This window comes from Leucopleurus acutus, assembly GCF_964270905.1.
Source record: "Leucopleurus acutus genome assembly, chromosome: 7".
Taxonomy (NCBI): domain Eukaryota; kingdom Metazoa; phylum Chordata; class Mammalia; order Artiodactyla; family Delphinidae; genus Leucopleurus; species Leucopleurus acutus.
Genome location: NC_139150.1, coordinates 10,987,409 through 11,007,272, shown reverse-complemented (window position 1 = coordinate 11,007,272; position 19,864 = coordinate 10,987,409). Strand labels below are relative to the sequence as shown.

At 51.6% G+C, this 19,864-nt stretch overlaps 1 protein-coding gene across 1 annotated transcript in view; it reads left to right on the top strand.

Moving 5' to 3' along the window:
• Positions 1-13,771: 13,771 nt before the first annotated feature.
• Positions 13,772-19,864, top strand: part of NEK6 (NIMA related kinase 6) — an 84,653-nt gene continuing 78,560 nt past the window's right edge. The window contains exon 1 of the mRNA XM_082842432.1: positions 13,772-13,891. The gene's annotated coding sequence lies outside the window, so the exon portion shown is untranslated. The remainder of the gene's footprint in view (positions 13,892-19,864) is intronic.

The window sequence follows — 19,864 nt, the reverse complement described above, 5'->3', positions numbered from 1 at the left end:
CTGCCTCTTTTTACCAAACGTCCTTATTCTGCATCAGCCCATGAACTGAACTGCCAAACGAAAGGATTCTCCAGGGAAGTGGTGGGCGGAGGAGAAGTTACAAGCAAACAGAATTCTCTCATCCATGGGGGAGGCTGTGGACACCAGGACCAGGCTTAGAGTGAGGCAACCAGGGCACAAAATGTGAGAAGGCAGTCACCCCCGGGGCTTGCAAGCGCAGGCTGGCACCCAAGAGTGATTCTTCCTTACATACAATTTACCATTAAAACCATTTTAAAGCGTACAATTCAGTGGTTTTTAGTACCTTCACCATGTTGTGGAACCATCACCACTATCTAGTTCCAGAACATTCTCATCACTCCAAAAGGGAACCCCATACCTATTAGTAATCCTTCCCCATTTCTCCATTCTGTAGCCCCTGGCAACCACTAATTTATTTTTTGTCTCTATGGATTTCTCTATTCTGGACATTTTACATGAATGGAATCATACAATATGTGGCCACTTGTGACTGGCTTCTTTTATTTAGCATAATGTTTTCAAGGTTCAACCACATTGTAGCATATACCATTACTCTATTCCTTTTTACGGCCATGGCCACTAATATTCCATTATGTGGATGTATCCCATTTTGCTTACCCACTCATCTGTTGATGAACATTTTAATGGTTTCCACCTTTTGCTATTGTGAATACTGCTGCTATAAACGATCACGGACAAATTTTTGTTTGAACCCCCGTTTTCAGTACTTCTGGGTTTACACCTAGGAGTGGAATTTGCTGGGCCATATGCTAATCTATGTGGAACTTACTGAGGAACCATCTCCTTACATTTTGCACCTTGAGCGTCTAGGGTGCTTCATCCTAGCGCAGCCCTAAGTGCACACTCACCCATTTATGACTTTCATCCCTACGTCCCCGCCATCCCCAGGCACGTCAGCAGCTTTGAGGCAGAGGGGTTGACATGGGCAACAATTCTAAGTCACATGCAGGGCCAGAAGGATGTCCTGTGAAGCTAGAACACAAAGGGAGCACCGGAAGTGGGGCTGGAGAAGTCAGTAGATGCCAGGACACGAGGCTGTCATCCTCAGAAACTGGGACTTCACGTTGTTGGTTACAGGGAGCCGGGAGGAGAGAAATCACCAGCGAAGGAAATGTTACAAACTCTGCCTTAAGATTGGAGAGTGCTCAGGGACACCGGGAAAGGTCACTGTAGTCCTCATCGGCCCTGACTCCACACAGGAATTGAGGTGAACCCCTTCCACCCTGTGGGCCTCCATTTCTCAGACTGGAAAATGGACGCAGTAAGCTTCTGCTGTCTGTTGTAGGTGAGATTCTGGATGTGAGCTGGCTTCGTGATCTACGAAGCTCAGGGTAGAAGCTTGCAGTTGAAATGCCTGCTCAGGTGACTTCTAGAACGTGGAACAGGCAGACCCAGCTTGATCTGGCTCCATGGAAGCATCTGAGAAGTCGTGTGGAGATTGAAATTCTATCAAGGGAGACCCATTTACAGCACGGGGGAACTGACTACTTAAATGAACCCAGCAGTGAATCCTCAGGCATGACTTTTGTGCTCAGTAAATTGGAACTTTCATATATTGGGTTTGCAGCTCAGCCGAATTCTGAAAAATTATTAATAGTTCAAACCACTTGGAGGTGGAGGTGGCAAGATTCCGATTTCTACGATTTTCATAGTACAGGGACTTTCTTCGGAGCAATAATCTCATCTAAAAGAGGTCCAGGGCCTCCCTAGGCGGACTCAAAAGGAGAGGGCTCTGGACAGAAGAGGAAAGCGGAGACTGTGCTTTCCCCACCCACGGAGCATGAAGGTCAGACTAGATTAGTTAAGGCAAGGAGGCGTGCTGATCGTATCTGGGGAATTTGTAGATTACCAAGACTGGCAGGGAAGGAAACAAGGGACTTTCTCTGGAGGAACAGGGATATTTCAGACTCCAATTCAATCCCCATTTGTAGAGGGAACTTCAGCCCCACGCTAGGCGCTTGGTACGTATTATTCCGTTTAATTTTTCCAACAATCCCTTTATTTACAAAGCCAGCAAGGGTCAAAGAGGTCAAGTGGCTTGCCAAGGTCACAGGGCAAGTTCAGCCCTGAGGCCAAGATTTGAACCCAGATCTCATGACTCCAGGCTTGGGGCTGGTTCCACCAAGCCACCTTCAAGTCCCCTTGAGAGTTACAAACAGTTGGACACGTGGGTGATATCTGGGACAGAGAGGACCTAAGTGGTCAGGGCTAATGTGACCGTGTGGGAGGGTCATTTGTGTCTTCTCTTTTCGGTCTGTCCTGGAAAGTCCCACATCTTTTGCAGAACTGCTTCCTAGTATCCTTATCTGGAATGGTTGCCAAGGGCAGCCAAAGACCAGGCTTGCCCTTGGAGGCCTGAGAAGGGAGGCTGAGGGCAAAGGTTCAGTCCATGTCATGTGGCCCTCCCGGCCAGGGGCCCCGCAGGCGGATGGAGTAAGCCTGCATTCGTCAGCACCCTCCTCACTCTTCTGAGCAGGGGTCCGGCAGGCGGGGGCCGAGTCCCCCAAGCTGAGATTGCCCTTCCCCAAACAGGGCTGCCTGGGATTCAGAGACTGCATGGAGAGAGCAGAGACTGTAGGTTGAAACCTGGGTTCAAATCCCAGTCCCCAACTTACCTGGCAGGAGAGATACCATGGTCACGAAGGTGGCTTTCCCAGGGTGAGCCTCATCCATTGCACTCCAGATGTGCTGAACCCTGTGACTTCCCCTGACCCTTCCCCAAAAGTCCCAGTCCCATCACTTACTTGGCTAAGTTTCTTCATCTCACTGTGCTTTGGTTTCTCCATCTGGGACCAATACTCATCAGACGGAAGGGGTGAGCCCATAGGAAGCGCTTCCCATCAAGGAATGAGAGCTGTTTAAGGTTTCCTGGTGCCCCTCCAGCTCCAAGGAGCAGAACCTGTGTCCAAACAGTTAGCACACCTGCCTGGGTACTGGTGTAGCCCTGGGGAGATGCCGTGATGGACCAGTCATGGCTCCTGCTTGGCAGAACCAAGCCAGCCAGTGGGACAAGGGCTGCAGCAGAGGGATGTACAATACAGACAGGAGGCGGAAAGGAGAGACTTCACAGTGGAGGGTCTAAACATTTAACAACCTGCTTGCCATGGTCACTGGCCAATCAGAAAGGACACTGGCTGTACACAAGCCCTAGACCCATCAGTGTGATTCTGATGCCCTGGGAAGGGACATTTGATTTGTGTCCTGATGGATAAGAATTCTTCAGACATGTGGGAAAAAAGGGCACTCCCAGCAGTGGGAACAGCATGTGCTAAGGCCTGAGGACCAGAAAAAGCAGGGTCTGCCTAGAACCATATGGTTGGAGCGTAAGATGCACATGGCGGGTGGGGAGAAGAGAAGGTCTTGAATACCAAACTAAGTTTGGGGGACACAGTTAGGATACTTCTTTCTTTTCCTTCTTTTCATTTAGGATACTTCTGATGTGGCATTCCATGCCTGTGACCCTGACGAACGGGCACAGCAGTGGGAGTTTCCGGGGTCTGTACACTCCTCCCATCCCAGGCCCATGACATCTACCTGGGGCAGCGGCGTTGCTTGGGGTCTGGCTCCATTCTCCTGGGAGAGGGTCCAACAAGCGTGGGCTAGGAGGAGAGGCTCAGTCAAGGGCCCCAGAGTGTCACTGAGGCCCCCTGTCTGCTCAGGAAAAACTCAGGGATGCTTTGGGAATAAGGGGCCTGGTTCTAGCACAAGCTCTGCTGCTTATGTACTGTGTGATCTTGAGTAAGGCACAAACCCTCTCTGGGCCTCAGGGTCTCCATAGCCAGCATGAGGAAGCCTGTCGATTTCTCCCTTGGAAATGAAGAGAGTGCCAAGCTGATCCTCTCCGACCAGCCACGCTACCTGACCTTGTGGGAAACGTGAGGGATTTGAACTCGGGCAGAGTCAAGCTTGAGTCTCAATTTTGGGATGTCCTGCATCTTTGACTTTGAGCAAGTGTTAAGTTCTGGGCCTTCACTTCCTCATCTCTAGAACGTGGACTTGATTGGCGAGGTCGATATGGTGTAGAATAAATGAGAACACTTCGGGTAAGAGTTTCGCTCCCTCCCTCGCCTTCTATGGGTGTCCTTTGCTCAGCGGCCAGTGGGGCGTGGGGAGGAAGGCCGTACCCTTTACTGCTCTGCCAGGACACTTTCGGGCACGGAAGAGGGCACTATTAGTAATAAACAGACACGAGCCTGGTGTGTCCTACGGAAACTGGAATCTATGACCCTGGCGATGAGAGGAGAGGCAGAAATGGAGAATGAGCTGCAGAGGGGAGGGGCGGTGGGAGGTGGGAGCAGGGACCGTGAGAAGAGGGCGTGAGGTCTCACGCTGGCTCTAGGACGTTCTCCTGCAGGACGTGCTGATTAGTCTAGTTCCCCTTGCCAGTGTTCCAGAAGAGCTTCAGTAAAGAGCTGCTCCTCTTTGCAGCGGTTTGGGAATTGGATTTGAGTTGGATGGTTTTTTTTTAATCTCATGCATTTGCTTTGCTGGTTGGTTGCTTCGTTTTCCTCTTAGCTGTGACTCCCTGCTAAGCCTGCTCTCAGGCTGGGGGCAGGAAGGCCCAGTTACAGCTGGGCTCTGCAGGTAAAGAGCTTTACGATGCTCAGAAAACAATCATTGCTCAGAGAATATCCTTCCCCTTCCATCATCCTCAGCAACAGCGCCCTTGCACCGGGACCCTGTCCACGGTCATCGCAACCCCCCCAGACTCACCAGTGCCTTCATGCTCTGCAAGTAGTCTGGGCCCTCCCGACTCCCCACGCCTCCCCATGCAAGAATCCTGAACTCCTCTGAGAGCTGCTGTACTGCTGTCCTTTCCGCTTCCTCTCTCTTCCTCTCTGGTGGGGGCTGGGATGCAGCTGGCGGGGCTGGGGGGGGGGTGCTCTCCCCCAGACTGCTTCTCTCACAGCCCCCTCAGCGCGGCACACCCGGGTCTGCATTCCTCCATCCTTAATGCCTCCTCTGGGAACATAGGCTTTCAGAAATCTGAGAAGACCAACCAGCCGGTGCAGGCCAGAGGGAGGTGGGCCCAGACGGGGGTGTGTGTGTTGGGGGGTGGGAGGTGGGGCTTGGCTTCTGCCTTCGCTGGAAAGAGAAACCTCAGGCTTTCCCATCCCCTTTCAGCTGCTCTGGGCTTCCAGGCCAGGGAGAAAAGAGGGTTGGCTTTTGCTCAATCCACTTGGGGAGATGAGGGCCAGAAAAGGAAAGAAGTTGTGTTGGTTTGTAAAGGTAGAGGGACGTTGCCACATCTACCTGGTGCAGAAGTTTGCACATCGGGGACCCTTCATTGCCCCTTAGGCTTCCAGAACAACAGGAAGATCCTTCTTGCAGGACCAATCAGAGAGGTGAAGCTAGTAGCCCACGGTCACACAGCCAGGAAGTGGAGGTGCTAGAGTTCAAATCCAGGCTGGTTCTGCAGCACCACACCACCTCCAAGTACATGCGTCCCAGGCACAGTTGGAAATATGCCCTTCCTGCACACCTCTCCCCTGTTAACAAGCAAAATCCTTCCCTTTAGGGATTTGTTCTTTCCATTGATGTAAGCCCTCACCCTCACCCCGCTCTGCTCTTGGAATCTTAAAATGATGACTCATTTAGTCCAGAAAGGATGGTTAGAAATTGATTTGTCCAACTCCTTCTTACAGATGGGGAAACTGAAGCCCAGAAAGGGCCAGGGCTTGCCCACGTCAGACCCAGAGCTCCCAAGACGCAGCCCACTCAGGTGGAGTCTTGTCAGGCAGAACTGACTCTGCCATTTACTGTTTTTTTTCTTTTTTAACATTTTTTATTGGAGTATAGTTGCTTTACAATGTTGTGTTAGTTCCTACTGTACAGCAAAGTGAATCAGCTATACATACACATATATCCCCTCTTTTTTGGATTTCCTTCCCATTTAGGTCACCACAGAGCATTGAGTAGAGTTCCCTGTGCTCTACAGAAGGTCCTCATCTATTTTATACATAGTATCAATAGTGTATACACGTCAATCTGCCATTTACTTTCTGCATGACCGTGGCCAGTAGGTGTTACCTTTGTCAGCCTCAGTTTTCTCACCTATTAAATGGGGATCATTGAAGGGTTGTAGAGATTAAAGGAAGTTCTAGGTTTGGATGCAGTGCCATAGCTCCTGGCACACGGTAGGTACTCAGTACAGGCTGGCTGCCTTCCTTCTTTCCTAGCAAAGGAAAATGGAACCTTAAAGCACTGAGACTAGGGCCACCCCTTTATAGGGCCTAAGGGGGGGATAATAGGACCCAGTGATGTATGAGAGCTGGTTTGCACTGGCTGGTGAGAGCTAGCTGTTGAATAAGAGCAGATTGTTAAATATTTGGGAATTCCAGAGCAGATGTTGATAGGTTTAAATCGGCTGTGCTGGGAGTACTTTACACCATGGAAATTGGCAAACACTACTAAGGGATTTTTTTGTTTCTAGTAAAGGCATATAGTATGGGATTTGCCGGAAGTAGGAAGTGACTCATGGTATCATTATGCTTATTTTATAGATAAGACCCTGGAGCTAGCTGTACCAGTGAAATGTATCTGCATATCACATAAATTACAGCTTCACTATTTCCCCACTGTGTGAGCTTGGGCGAGCCATTTGACCTCTCTGAGCCTGTTTTGTCAGGCAGAGAAACTGCGGCAAACACCCAGCTGGATGGGTGGTGCAAAGGGAGGTAACCCTGGCGCCCATCTCACTGGCTTGTTGGGATGATTAAAAGAAATGACAGTTGTAAAATGTAAAGTGCTAGTTTCTGAGACTGACAAACAGTTGATACTGATATGCTTTTCAGCCAGGAGCTGGCCTGGTATCTTCATCTCATCCTAACCTGGTGAGAAGGTTTCCCAGTGAGGACTCTGAGGCTCTGGTTGGTGAGGTAGCTTCATCCAGGGCTGTGCTGCCAGTAGGTGGCAAAGCAGACTTCGAAGCCTGGTCTGATTGGCTCCAGGGCTGAGCTTCTGCCGAGGGCCTTGGCCCCAGCCCAGCTCTGGGGGGCTGATTGCAGAGCCTGGGTTGTGGTATTTGGCAACTGGCTTCAGGCAGAACGCGTGGGGTCAAAGTGGCTGCCTTGCCTAGGTCGGCCTGAGCAACACGGCTCAGAACCCAAAGCCTGCAGCTCTGAGCTGAGCAGTGCCCAAACACAGCTCCTTATTCAGGGGCTCTGGAGCCCCCAGGACTCACTGCCTCTCCTCCGATGCACCTCTCTACCCATACACCCTGCCTCAGGGGAATCACCCCAAAACAGCAATGGCCGCCCTGGACCAAGTCCCTCAGACTATCACTGAATGAGGGGAAATGCATTTTCTTTCCCAACAATGGGTTAGACCTTCTCTGCTCCCACTTCTGGCACAGAGGGCTGCTTTGGGGCTGGGGGCAGGGAGTGGCAGCGAAGCCCCTCCTCAGGGAAACCCAATGAAGCCTCTTCTGATTCCCGCCACAGCCGTCTTCCTCCTTTTGCTCCCGTGCCCGTTCTGCCAGCCTCCAGCCTCCATCTGGTCCCTCCACCCCGTTGCCCCCAGCACAATCCTGGCATGTCTTGATGCCTGGAAAAATGACACCCATTCCCAGAAAGCCAGGGGCAGGGCTGGGAAACCTAGCAACCAAAGGCCCATCTCCTCCTTCAGAGCACTTCCCTCTTTTGGGGTATCTGGGGTCGATGGATGGATGGTGTCATCAGCCCTAAATCCAGAGGTCTCCCAGCCTCCATCTGCTCTGAGAGCATCCAGCCCCGTGGTGGGCACAGGGGAGGCCTCAGGCCCAGAGGAGACTCACTTTAGCCCCATGTCCCAGGAATTTCAGGAAGGGCAGTTGGACCCCTCACTTGGCCCCCAAAGCCAGGTAGACACCTGGATGCCTGGGAGAGAAATATGGCCTGCATGGGACCCTGCTAACTCAGCTCAAAGCAGAATTCTGGACTCACCAGATGCCCCCTTAAATTGTGTTTTAGACAGACTGGTTAACCACGTTAATTTTCTCATCTGTAAACTTTCTCATCCGAACATTGACACCCATGTCACACACAGAGCCAATGAGTGGACCACGCAAGGGCGTGACTCAGTGCCCGACTGAGATGGTCAGTTACTTATTCACCTGGCAAGTTATTGTTTTATTTGACATGAATAACAGGGTGGCCATATAACTTATTGTCCAATCCAGGACACTTTTGAGAGTGAAAGGGGACACTACCATTGATGCTGAGACAGGAGGCATAGCCCAGAACTGTCCTGGGCACGCAAGAACTTCCAGTCACACCATGAATCTCATGTCTCCCCTGTGTCAGGCTCCGGGCAGCTGCATGAGGCCCAGGCGAATCTATCACCACCCCTCCCCCAGGGAGGAGAGAAAAGAAGCCACAGCCAGACAGTCTCCCTCAGCTCAATATCAGGAGAGAACAGGCATCCAGAAAGCAAAGCTGGGCCAAAGTCCCAGTGTTTTGTGAGCTTATGAAAATCCTTCGGAGGCCAAAATAACATTTCCACAGTCCCCCATCTCCACATCTGATGCCTCTCGGCAGCCACAAATGCCAGCCCTTTTACATAGGGGCGCAGTGGTTTTGAGTGCTCCTAGCGGGGACTGACAGAGCACCCACTCCTTTGTTAATTTACTATCAACAGTCTCTGAGTCTCAGTTTGCTCATCTGCAAAATGGGCAAATGGGCATCACTACCTCAAACTGTAGTTGAGGAGGTCAGTTAAGAGAACATACGTGAAAGGCACAGTTCTTGGTGCTCATTACAAGTCAGGGTTTGAATCTGTTTGTTGAAACACCAAGTATTGGAGGTTTGGAGGCAGGACCTGCAGGGACGTAGCAACATCACTGGGTGCATCTCTGCCTCTTCCTGTCTGCATGCCCTTGAGCCAGTCCCATCTGGAATGGTAATCCCTAAAGTCCCCCTCCACCACCACCTTAACTGTAGACAGTTAACTTGTGTTGTTCCCACATCCCGGGGCCTCCTGGGTGGGGGGGGGGGTCTACCAGGTCAAGCCTCTAACAGACTCAAAGTTGGCGACTAACGCTGCCAAAGGCTGGAGGAGATAACAGTTTAGCAGTTATCACAGGATCAGCAAAGCATGAAAAGCTTACAGGATGATTCCCTCTGGGCAGAAGAGCGCTGACACCTTGCACTTAATGTACCATTTCTTAGGGCATCGTCTTAGCCTCCCCAGATCTTCTAGCCTAGGAGCACAGCACTTAACTCTTCACCAAGCATTTTCAGGAATACAATTTCATGTGACCACTGTCATCCTGTGATAGAGGCTGACTGTCCCCATTTTACAGATGAGCAAACCAAGGCCCAGAATGAAGAAGTGGATTGCCTGAATGCACACAGCTGAGTTTTCAAGTTTCAAAAGAACCCATGTCTGGGCTCTTTCATCCACCCAACGCATCTCTGGAGCTGAGAATAATAAAAAAGAAAAATTAGCCCCAAAGCCAAACCTCACAATGAACATGGGGGCCATTGGAGAAACTGCTCTTCTATGCCCCTCCAATGTTTTCTGTTTTTCTTGTTCCCCAATCATACCATAAGTCCCTGAGGGCAGGGACCATGGCTGAAACTTCTGTCATATCCCACAGTGCTTAGAACAGTATACAGAGAAGGTGCTTGCTAAATGTGGATTAAATGCAAATATTCTGAAATACTACACAGTCATAGAAAAGCAAATAGTTCTTTTTTTTTTTTTTTGCGGTACTGCGGGCCTCTCACTGCTGTGGCCTCTCCCGCCGCAGAGCACAGGCTCCGGACGCGCAGGCTCAGCGGCCATGGCTCATAGGCCCAGCCGCTCTGCGGCATGTGGGATCCTTCCCGACCAGGGCACGAACCCATGTCCCCTGCATCGGCAGGCAGACCCTCAACCACTGCGCCACCAGGGAAGCCCAAGGAAATAGTTCTTTATGGAGTGATAGGAAGTAGTCTCCAAAAAGTGAAGGAAACACAAGTTGTATAGCATTGTAGATCAGATGCTATCATTTGCATGAAAAAGAAGAGAAGAAAAAATACAAGCACGTGTATACACACACACACACACAAAGCACACTGTCTGGGAACAGAGTGTGTTTGGCAACACTCGTTCCCTCCAGAGAAAAGAAGGAGGTAGCTGGGGATTGGGGTGGAAAGGAAATTTTCACCATTTTTTTCCTGCACCTTTGAACTTTGAACTGTGGGCAACTGTGGGCATTTATTTATTCAAAAAATAAATCTTTAAAAAATTAAACTAGCTAAAAAGAAGGTTTGCTATTTTTAAAAGTCAGCCATATGATGGCATGGAGGGCAGCGATGCTTCCTGCATTCCCAGCCCTTAGCAAAATGTTCAATTGGTTTTCCAGCTTGCACTGAGCAAGGGGAAATCCTAAAAGGTCAAGGTCGCATTTTGCCAGTCAAGAAACTGACCCAGGGTCACACAGGGAGCAAAGGGCAGAGCTGGGGTGGAAGGGAGCCCTGACTCCAGTCCTGACTCCCTTCCCAGCCAGCTGGGTTTGCTGCTCCTGAAAATCCCCATAAACTCTTGTGAAAGTTCTTGGTCAGATACACAGACAGACATCAGGAGGTGGAGAGGAGCCCAGCAGACAAGAGGCCTCTATTTCATAAAGTAAAATCTGAATTAAATTAAATTAAAGTTTAAATTAAACTTTAATTAAATTAAAGTTTATCAAATAAACCAAGACACTTTCGAAGTGAAAAGGAGTGCTATTAATAATCACACTCAGACGATAAGAACAAACAAGAGTTCCTGGGAAAACCCAGACCATCCCCCCAAAATGCCCACCATCGGGAAGCTGGCAAGAGGACATTTGGGACAAAGGGGCTTCAAAGAACATGGTGTGATCCTAGTACTTTATGGCTCCCTCTCCCCCCACTACCACTCCCCCAAAATACTGACAACAATATAAGCTTTTGGTAAACCCAGGTCCAAACCAGCTTCCTTCTCTGAGCCTCAGCTTCTTTATCTGTAAAACAGAAATCCTGACCCCCACCTCGAGGGATGCTGGGAAAATGCAGAGCCCGGCATGGAGAAGGTGCCAAGCAAGAGTAGTTTCTCTTCCCCTAATGCAGAGAGATAATGAAACGACACAGGCTTAATCCTGAAACCCTTGGGGGTGAACAGAGAGCCTTTCTCCTAGACAAGATTCACAAATGCCGTGGGAGGGAGTGTCAGGCACTGTGTGTGGGGAGATGTTGATTCTAATTCTGGGACTCGTTTTGCAAAGCACCTCTTAACAGTGACTCATTTGGGGACTCACAGAAAAATGCTTTGCGTTAAAAACAAAAGTTGAGTGGGGCTCAGGTTGCATTGTACCGTTTCTCTCTACCTACCCCTGCCGTGGCCAGGGTAGTGAGGGTAGTGCAGGGCACTTGGAGGGTCTCTGGGCAGAGTTTAACCTGATTTTCCCCCCAGCATGTCACCAGGGGCTGAGACCAGGCCAGAGGGAAGTAAGTAGGAGGTGAGGAAGAGGAAGGCCAGGAAAACAGGGTGGGGATGACTCCCCCGCAACCCCTCAAGTCCTGCTGCTGCACCCTCCTGTCTCTAGAAGCCTACAGCAGATGCCCTAGGCCCTCCTGTTCCTGAATTATAGTCCCAGAGGGAGGGAAGTGGGCGGCCAGGACTTCTTCAGTCCCCTAACACTCAGCAGCAGCCAACAGCTGGCCTGCAGCCAGACCCATCTCTGCTGATGGTGGTTGGCTGTGTGACCTGTGGCACACTTCTTGACCTCTCTGAGCCTCCGTTTCCTAAATGGCAAATGAGGACACTGGGAGTACCTGTTACAGGGGCTCTGTGAGGCTGGGAACAGGCTTTGCAAATGGTAGATTCTTATACAGACATGCGTGGGGGTCCCAGCGCTGCTTTCCTCGGTGGTCAGGTGCTGCTCCCAAAGTTTCCTTCAAAGAGGAATTTCAGGTTCTTGCTCTGTAGCGTACTAGGATGGTTCTTGGAGCACGAACCTGTCCTATACACAGAGGACCTCTTCCCTCACTCCCTCATACAGCCCTCTGTTCAAATGTCACCTCATCAGAGAGGCCTTCTCCCAGCACTCTCTATGAAAAAGCACCCCTGGGGGGCTTTCCTCCTCCCTCCTTGCTTTATTTTCTCCATCAAACCTATTTTCCTTGCCATGCCAGATACTTCTCTTTTCCCCCACCTCCCACCCCCAGATTGAAGGCCCAAGAGAGTCTGGGCTGTATTTTGTTCATGACTGTAACCCAGTGCCTAGAATAGCATCTGACCCATAGAAGGTGCTGTATGTGTCGAGTGAATGAATGAATGAATGGATGGATGTTTCCTGCAGGAATATAGTCAATATCACTCACCTACTAGTAAGACTGCCACACAATCTCAGAACTTCTATTACTTCCTCTTGTTTTCTGCAATGCTTATTTTTTACATTTAACTGTTCAATCTATCTGGCATTTATTGTGAAGTATATCATGTGAGGTGAGGCTGTAATCAGATCCCCAACTAACGGCTAACCAATTTGCAAAATGATCCATTTCATCCCTGTCGCTTTGTAGAAGGGCTGGCTTCTACAAGGATGGGCTGCTGCCCCGTCTGCCCCTTCTTGTATCAGCAGCACAGAACCCTACTGTTCACATCCTAAATTAAGCACACAGGCACAGGAATCAGATCATCTGTGGTCCAGTTTCTAGCTCAACCACTTACCAGCTGGGTGACTTTGGGCAAGAGAATTTGTTACTCTAAGCTTCAGTTCTAGGCCTCATTTACCCCATCTGTAAAATGGGCACGAAAGCAGCATAAAGTCTCCTTCAAATAATGGCTGTGGGACTGAACAGCACCAGGCAGGCAGAGTGTGCAGCCGTGAGCCTGGCACACAGTGGGTGTTCAGTTGGTGTCATCATTGTCAGACATCCGAGCCAGCTGAAACATGTCCATTCACTGGGCAAACAGGCCCAGTGGGTATCCCCCTGTGCCCAGCACGGTGACCAAGCTGGACAGCTGGCAGGCAGCCAGCGTCAGTCCCTGGTTCCTGCCCTCCTGCGGGACACAGCACAGTTTTGCATGTAGAGGAAAAGCAGCGAGTGTGGAAACAGGAACTGTCTGGGCCAGGAGCGTCCCCTTTTGGGGGGTGGGGTCCCCCTAGGAAGTGAAGCAGGGAGCTGAGCTGCTGCCTTTGGGCCCCCATACAGACTCTGTCTCCTTCGAGGGGGTGTTAAGCATTCATTAGCAGAGTCTTACTTCTTCCAGAAACCTCTGCACGTTGATTCTTACTGGTCTTGGGGTGTACAGGAAGTGGGGAGCTCCAGATGAGGAGACGTTGGCCCTCTGAGGGCAGAGAGCAGTGCCTTCACCACAGCGAGATACCCTTGGAGCCTACTTCAGTGCCCGCATTCAGGCGCAAAATAAGCGCTTGTTGATTAACCGATTTTAGTATCTCCTGGGTTGTGACGGAGCAAAGTTAGGTGATGGGTATGCAAAGATGCGTGGGAGGGGTCCACGGGGTTGACTGACTGCAGACCCGAAGTGTCTAGAGCCCGAGAAGAAGGGGAGATGCTGGACCTGACTCGCTGTGTGATCTGGGCCTCAGTTTCCCCAGCTTTGAAATGGGGAGGGGGTCCTCGGCTAAGTGGGCTTGGGAGAGTGAGGGGATCCGGCCTCGGTGAGGGCGCCGCCCGGGCGCCCCCCAAGCCTGCGTGGCGGCAGCGCGCACGAGCGCAGGGGGCGGCGCGGCCCCGCGGCGGGGAGGGGCGGGAGCGCGCGCGCGGGCCCGCGCAGGCGGCGGCGGAACCCAGCGGACGAGCGTGCAGCTGCGGCGCCGCCAACTCGTGTGGGACCCACCGCTCCCGCCGACCGTGCGCCGGTCCTCCCTACGGCAGCCGAGCCCGCCCGCGAGCCGGTGAGCGGCCTGGGGCCGGGGCCCGACCGGATCGGGCCGGCGCGGGCCGGGGAAGGGGCGGAGGCCGGGCCGCGGGGCAGCCACCCACTCTCGGGCCGAGCGGGGCGCGCGTGCCCGCGCACGCGCCCGAGGCTCCGCGGGGGACAGCGGGCGGGTGTGCATGCGGGAGGTCGGGACGCGCGTGAGCGTGCGTGTCTGAGTGTGTCCCCGGCCGTGCGTCCGAGCGTGCGTGGGCGGCGTGTCCATCTGTCCCTCTTGGTGTGTTCGCAGGAGTGCGCGCGTGCCTGTGGCCGAGTTGGTGCGTGTGCACCTCGGAGCGTCGGCGTGGTGGGGTGGTGGAGTTTGGTGTGAGTGAGTGCGGGGCAAGCGGGCATGGCTCCCGCTTAGGCATTTATTGAGTGTTTACTATGCGCCAGGCGCTTCGTGTGGGATCTCATTTTTGTGACCGAGAATGTGTGGATTCTGGGTGTATGTGTGCGCGCGCACACGTGGGAGCGTTCACAAGTGATTTGTGTGTGTATTTATGAGCCCTTGAGGGCAAAAGTGTACCTATGTGGATGTGAGTGTGTAATTTGTGTACAGGAGCGTGCGAGTATGTTTGCTGTGGAGGCTGAGGGCCCCGCTTTGCGCCCACCAGGCCTACTGCGTGATGTGCCCGCCGCTGGCCCGGATGTCAGGGGAACCCGTGGAGAGAAGCAGGCCTGGTGTGGGCACCCCGTGGGTGCTGGGTTTTCTTTGGTGAATGAGAGGCCAGAGGTCAGATCGCAGAGCCCCGCCGGGCCTGGGCAGGACCACTGGCAGGACCCTCCAAGGGGCTCCAGACTGGGCTGGGGCTGCGCTGGGCCTGGTGGAGCCTCTTGGCCTGGCACTGGAGGACCTGTATTCAGTTTTCCCAAAAACTCTTCTGTGTCCCCTGGCTTTGTTCTAGCCCCTCTCTGGCCCTGGTGAATTTTAACCCTTTCCCCAGGCCCAGGGTGGGGCTGACCCTGGGGAGACCAGGGGTCCGGGGACACTTGTCTGTGTATCTGGGGGTGTCTCTCTGCCTGCCTAAGTAGATAGATATTCATCTGATTTACTTGTATGGAGCCTGGGCTCCAAGTGTGAGCCCCCAAGACGGTAACAAATTGATCACAGCAGGCTTTGGACACTGTCTTCCGAGGTCTGTCCTTGATGTTTTAACTGACAGTTTTTGGTGTGCTTTATAAATGTTGAAAATCTCTGCAGTCGAAAGTCTTAATTGCTTTAAGGCAAACTTTTGAATCTCTGGAGCTCCCTAGTTCCTCTGGATTGTCAAAATCTGGCTTGCCTTTCTGAGGGGAACATGTCGTCTTAGGAGCTCAGTGTGTGCGCAGGCGAACCTTGGAGGGACATTTTAAAAACCGTGGCGTTAATGGAAGAAGAATTTCATTGAAAGGGCTGCAGAGCCGGCTGAAAACGCCTGTTCCCCACGCAGCAGCTTACTGAGTGAACTCTGGATGTCTTCTTTTAGCAAACAAAACCTGGAAGGAAACAAAAAAGACCCACATTCTTTTTCTTTTTTGTCCTAAAAAATGAAAAAAAAAACCCCAAACCCACCTCTGGGTGTGCTGGAAATGCTGCCTCCCCTCCCCCAACAAGGCCAGGCCCTCCCTCAATCCCCCACCCCCAAATAAAATATGCCTGTGGGGAGCTGTGGATGAGTCACTCCCTGGCAGAGAGCCCCACGGGCAAACATTTGGGAAGGTTCTTGCCTAACTTCCCAGAAGAAAGGCCCAGGATTTAAAATGGTCCCTGCGGTTTGTCAGCCTCTGCCGTCCTGTCTGCTTCGGAAATGACTAAAAAGTAGTTTCTACCTCCGCAAACTAAAGTCTCCGACGTAAGCAGCAGCCCAGGTTGGTCTGGGTAGAGGGCCGTTCAGGGTTCAAGAAACGGAGCTCCTGGCTTTGCCAGATGGGACTTCTGGAGGCTTCAAGCAAGGAAGGAGCGGGGGAAGGGAATTCACATTTATGCAGCACCCACTGTGTGCCGGGCACTGTTCTGGGCGCCACAGTCCTCCCAAAAGTCAGGCTGTGGAGCGTGGCTTCTGGTTTTATACGCACAAGGAAATTAAGGCTCAGAGAGTTCGAGCAGTGTCCTGGGACCACAGAGAGGAGGTGGCAGCAGAATCCTATCACCTGCCTGACTTCAAGCCCATCCTCTTTCCATTGCACCAGGATTTGCCTTCTGAAGGGGCACAGACTGGGTGCTGGGTGCTTTAAACGTACGTACACTTAGTTAATTTTCACTGTGAGGTAGGGGTTATTATCTCCATCTTACAGATGAGAAGAATGAGGCTCAGCGATGAAATGTGCACAATTTTATGAAAGTTATGCACCGTGGCTAGTGGCCACCATTCATGGAGGGTATTCCATGTGCCAGGCGCGGTACTAAAAGCTTTAATTGCCTTATTTCACTCAGTCCACTCACCAACATCATGAGATGGGAACGATCATGATGCCCGTTTTACAGGTGAGGGCACTAGGGCACAGAGAGATTAAATCATGTGCTGAAGATCACATGATGATATACGGTTGATCTTGGATTTGAACCCAGACGTGACTGGGCAGAGCCCATAGTCTCTCCACCGAACCTGGAAGGTCACAGTGGCTGTGCACCATGTGTCTGGCCCAGTGCGAACGTTTGGGGTTGTTATCCTGATCTTACAGAGAGGAAGATGAAGTAACTTGGGCAGGGTCGTAAACTGGCAAATGGCAAAGTCAGGATCCAAACCCACATCTCTGATTCCAGAGCTGAAGTTCTTAACTTTAAACCAGGTCTGTCTGCCTTTGTCCTGCTGCGGATTAAGACACGCTGGGTTCTTTGCTGGGCTCCAGACTTCTGGGAGAGGTCTTCCTGAAGGCACTGCCATCCTTCCTCGTCCACACTTGCCCCTCTGGTGCAGAGGAACCAGAGCTGTCAGATAGAAAGGGCCACGGTTTACATTTTTTCTTTCCTCTCAAAGTGCCAAAAATTGGTTTCAGAAGGGAAGTGTCAAAAACAGTTGTCAAAAAGAGAAGACTATTCCCTTCCCCTTCTTGGGTCAGACCGAGCCAGGGAGGTAGAGGGTGGAGAGTGGAGGGCCCTGGTGAGTCATCCGAGATTGAATACGGGTTGGCACCTCCAGGCTTGTGTGGGGTGGAAGCAACCTAGGACACTGCCCTCAGGAAGAGCCCGGCGTCCTGACCCCTGATGATGGCGAGTTACCCCCACGGGGCCGGACTCTCAATTCTGAATATCTGACAACAGCATCATTTCTACGTAGGCTTCTTGTCACTTCCTTACCATTTCAGTCCCGTGCCTGTCTCTCTTCCCCGTTCATTTCCATTTACACCACGGTTTATACTACACTGTACTGGAAAGGAATGTTGTGTGCGAAGACCTGTGTGGTTTTGGGTGTGGGGTGCTCCTGCGAGCGTCCTTTGGTGTTGAAAAGATAAAGGTATTTCTCTCCCTTGCAAGTATGTTCTGCAAATTGATGAACATTTGCAAATTGCTTTGAGATGCGTTAATTTAAGGTGTGAAATAATAGATCTTGTGCGAAGGCCCAGCCGCATTTCTGGCATTGATGGATTTCTCTCCCGTCTGGCCTGTGATTTGGGGAGGTAAAAATAGTCCTTGTTTCTACATTTTTATCTCTCTCTCTCTCTTTTTTTTTTTTTTTTTTTTTTTGCTGACATCATTCTTAGGAAACTGTTTTGCCCATGGGCCCTTCCTTGGCCATCGCCTCAGATGGTGGTCAGAACTTGGAGCTCTGGGGAAAGGGTGCTTGTGGAGTGAGGGGGTGTCTGGGTGGTCTGGGCACCCCTGGGTGTCTGTGAATTTGCTTTGAAAGGTGAAGGATGGCCACGTTTGGCCAAAGACCCTCGGTGGCTTTTGGTAGTTGCCTATTTTCTCACTTCTGATTCTTGGGTAGTGACAAGATAGCCTTTTGGGAAAATGTTAACTTAAGGAGAAAAAAAGCAGGCCAGTGGCTTCATCCATCCCTGTCTGAGCTGGGTGGCGTACGCACAGACCCTTCCTTTGGCCCAAACTGAAATAGACCAACGGCCTCCTCAGACAGGAGCTGACACTGGGGCAGATCAGTTGGTGGTGTAATTTCCTGTGACGTTTAATTCGGGAACTTGAACTTGGAGAGTGATCTAGCGTTTTGACATCTGTCCCTCTAACAAGACTTACTTGTGTGGAAACAAACCCTCATACATAACCTCTGCCGTTGCCTCCAATTCTGGATTTTCCCACAGACAACTTCTCGGGTGGTCTGGTGGCAAAGGCCGGGTCTTCTCGCCAGGCCTTCTCAGCATGTACCAGCAGGATCACTGCCCCCCAAACCCAACTCAACACTGTAGCTGGCTCTGTTTTGGGGGGTGAGGGGGGCTGAATGAGGGGCCTACAGAATTGAAAGGTGGCCAGCTGGGATATGAAACGCATTCAGTTCCAACGGCCTTGATCCATGTGGAGCCAGTCTTTCTTTCTCTTAGACATCTGCATGATGGTGACCTCACAGAAAAGAAAAAGGGGCTTTATGTAAGAATTCCATAGAGTGTGAAGGAATTCCGACAAGGGAAGGGGGAGGGAGGCTGCCACTGAGAGCCTGCAGGGCCTGCGTTTCCCGGAGTTGTTTAACCCTCACACTTCAAAATTAGGCTGGGGGAGGGGGCAGTGCTCGATCCTAGTGAATGGAGAGCCGAGAGCTGTTTAAGGAGAATGTTCCGAGGTCCCTGAGTTGTAGTTGAGGCCATGGGGTTTAGTCCCTCAGACCCGTTCTCACAGCAAGTGGGCAGTGGAGGTGGAATTTGTACTCGACCCCTTTCCCCAAGGCCTGCCCTCTCTTGTTCCTTATTGTCCCCAAAGTCTTTGAAATTGGGGATTGTCGGGAAGAGACCTGCAAAGGGACAGAGTTACCATGCAAACCACCCTCAGCTCTGATCAGTCCAAGCTGCAGGTGAAGAATTCGGCAGGCTCGCCATCCAGAGAAGAGCTGCACGCCCATTTTACAGGACGGAAACTGAGGCCCAGAGGGGGAAGGCACTCACCCACAATCCAAATGAGTGAGGTGCGAGGCCCAGACCTGCCGCTTGTGAAGAAGTCCTTCACCTCTGGGAGCCTGTTTCCTCATCCAGAAGACAGGAGCAGTATTATGACCTCATAAAGTGCTAGGGAAGAACTAAATAAAATAATGCATATGAAACACTCAGCACGTGGGTGCTTGGTGAGAGACCAGGAACTATTTAATTACCGAGGACGCGCCCAGAGTTACAGGGCTGGGAAGGTCATCTCTTTGTCAGCAGCATTTTCAGTGCCCCTGTATCTTGAGGCCCGAAACAAGGTTAAAAGGGGGTGTCGGGGGCCCCTCCAGGTAGGTGCCACTGAAGCACTTTTCGATGACCATGACCCTCAAAATAGAGTGGAGGAGACAATGACAATTTGGCAGGATTGGAAAGAGGCAGGATTTTTTTTTTTAATAAATTTATTTATTTGTTTTTGGCTGCATTGGGTCTTCATTGCTGCTCGCGGGCTTTCTCTAGCTGCAGCCAGCGGGGGCTACTCTTCGTTGTGGAGCACGGGCTCTAGGCGCGCGGGCTTCAGTAGTTGTGGCACGCGGGCTCAGTAGTCGCGGCGCACGGGCTTAGTGGCTCCGCGGCATGTGGGATCTTTCCAGACCAGGGCTTGAACCCGTGTCCCTTTCATTGGCAGGGCAATTCTTAACCACTGTGCCACCAGGGAAGTCCCAAGAGGCAAGATTTAAATGTCAGGGTAGCCCTGGGCATCTCAGGGAAATGTTTAGAAATCAGTATTTTGCTTTCCTGTCTACCCTGCCCCCCCGCCAGCCCCACGGAGAGGAAAGTGAGCCTTTGGTGCGTCGTCTTGGAGTTGAAGGGTCTCGGGAGGCCCCGAGAGCTGTGTCAGCCACGGTGTGTTATTAAGCAAGGCAGATGTTTTGTTAATTATTTACAC